The 2,408-nt window shown below is 38.9% G+C and overlaps 1 pseudogene; it reads right to left on the bottom strand.

The window, feature by feature from the left end:
- Positions 1–1,681: 1,681 nt before the first annotated feature.
- LOC145413349 (5S ribosomal RNA) lies at positions 1,682–1,800 on the bottom strand (annotated as a pseudogene).
- Between the last annotated feature and the right edge of the window lie 608 nt (positions 1,801–2,408).

Raw genomic sequence — 2,408 nt, 5'->3', positions numbered from 1 at the left:
TTCCATGGTAGGGTAACTATTGGAAACCACTCAAAATACGTAGATATTTATTAATTTGGGACAAATTTACATGAGCGCAAGAATATATTGGTTTTCACACAAAAATAAAGGCGATATAAGCGCTGTTTCATTGAAAAACACATGAAAATTGCCAAATTCTTGGACAATTGACTCACTATGACTGTTGTTTCAATTTACATTCTATTTTTCAACTTACATTATACTTTTCCACTAACATTATACCAGTTTCCACCACGGGCCTTACTATTATAGTGAGTGTCATATTATCGCATATTTACAGGCCTTACTATTATAGTGAACCTAGTATTATCTCAAGCACACACACTATCAGTAATGTACTAAAATGTACTAAGGTGTGGTAGAGGAAGGTGTCCCGTGTATACGTACCAAAAATCACGCGTAAAATTTGAAAAATGTGCAGACGACGGACCTTGCAATAGCAAAATGTTCATTGTGGAGACTGAGTGTGAAAAAAAGTTGCAACGTGCATTGTACAATGTGGGTGTGGGGCGTGTTAAGGACCATTTGGTTTGGCAATGCGTAGTGTCTCTTAGCTACTCATAGCATCACCCTAGGGAACTCGTACAGTAGCAATGCTTAAGCTGTGCATAGCTACTTATAGTGCCCACCTGACACACTCCTACATTGCTGGATTCTTGGCCAAATTGACAAGAATCCGCAAGGAGTTTGAACTCTTGGCGACTCTTCGTACGACTCCTGGATGTGTGATAGCTCCTTTACTTTTCAGGAGATTCTGTGCACAGGAACCGCATGAAGGCTAAGCGCGGTGAAATGGACTTACATAAGGCAGTCAGTGTAATGATGTTAATAACTGAATATATAAATATATTCCCTGGCCTTTACTTAGTGCTTCTGATACGTCGAAACATCTGGGTTATGACTTGTCACCTGTGGTACTGAGACAAGCACCTATACAGAACGGAATTTTGGAGACGGGGATTCACAGGAAGGGTGTGTGGGTAAGAGGAGAGGTAGTGCTGTCTGAATTCCCTCAGGGCAGTGGTGAGAGGCAGACGTGGTGCAAGTTAATTCAACAGAAATTTAACGCACCAAGTACAGTGTCAGTCATCTTGCCGAAAGCAGTTTTCTCCCCCTTGCTTTCCACCAATACCCTCCTTCGTGGCTTGAGCAATCCACTTTGGTCATACGATCTTAACTCAAGCCGGAAGGGGCAGTCTGACCCCGGACCTTTTTTCCCATTCCCAGCACAGGCACCTGTTAGGTACACTGCATGTAAGAGTGCCGTCCATTAAAAGACACAAAATGAAAAGTAAATACAGTGAAGAATTTCCAAGTCTCCCAGAGTGAATCCTGAGGGAGCTATCAATCATGAAATTTATTTCTATAGACATTAAGCAGATCTATGAGCAATTAAACACGTATACTGCAGATGAGAAACAATATCACAAATTCTTTCAAGCATTTCATAAAACATATCTATATCTACGTATATATATATATATATATATATATATATATATATATATATATATATATATATATATATACAAGTATATATATATTCAGTCAGTCATTGCCAGACGCCATGTATCCCAAACGGGGTGACCAAGGGCTTAGAGTTAATTGTTTTACAGGGAGGGGCACTAATCCTCCACCAACCCCACTTGACACGTAGGGATGCCAACAGCATCTGGTGTTCCCAGGCAGTCACCAATCCAAGTACTAACCAGACCCAACGTTGATTAAATTCGCTGATCAGACGGGAAGCGGTGTACCCAACGTGGTATATATATCTATATATATATCTATATCTATCTATCTATCTATCTATCTTATATATATATATATATATATATATATATATATATATATATATATATATATATATATATATATATATATATATATATATATATATATATATATCCATCCATCATCCAATCCTACATTGACCCATGAGGAGCGTAGGAGCCCGGGGCTAGGCAGTTGGTCCCTACAAGATGAGAGTGAAAATATATATATATATATATATATATATATATATATATATATATATATATATATATATATATATATATAATGACTGGCAAATCTATCAGTTTCTTTAACCCCTTGGAGCCCAGTGTCCAGAGTACTGGACAGAACTGGGAATTTTCAAATCTTAATAAAGTAGGGGGCCCCCGGGTAGGGACCTATGAGCTCCGCAACTATGAGCCGATAGGCGGAGGGTGGTACGCTTAGTACCCTCCCACTGCAATCCCTTGCTCAGTTCTGGGATCCAATGGGATACTTATATCTATCCATCCATCATTATGTATACATATACATGGTATTGGTAGCTGGGGGTGCCCATCATCCATCTACTTAGTGTAGCGGTACTCTATTTTAGGGTAGCTCTACAGTGA

This window comes from Coenobita brevimanus, chromosome 95 (assembly GCF_032717465.1).
Source record: "Coenobita brevimanus isolate Jiangsu-jjx chromosome 95, ASM3271746v2, whole genome shotgun sequence".
Classification (NCBI taxonomy): domain Eukaryota; kingdom Metazoa; phylum Arthropoda; class Malacostraca; order Decapoda; family Coenobitidae; genus Coenobita; species Coenobita brevimanus.
The sequence above is the reverse complement of the archived record's forward strand: the minus strand, read 5'-3'. Positions and strand labels throughout refer to the sequence as shown.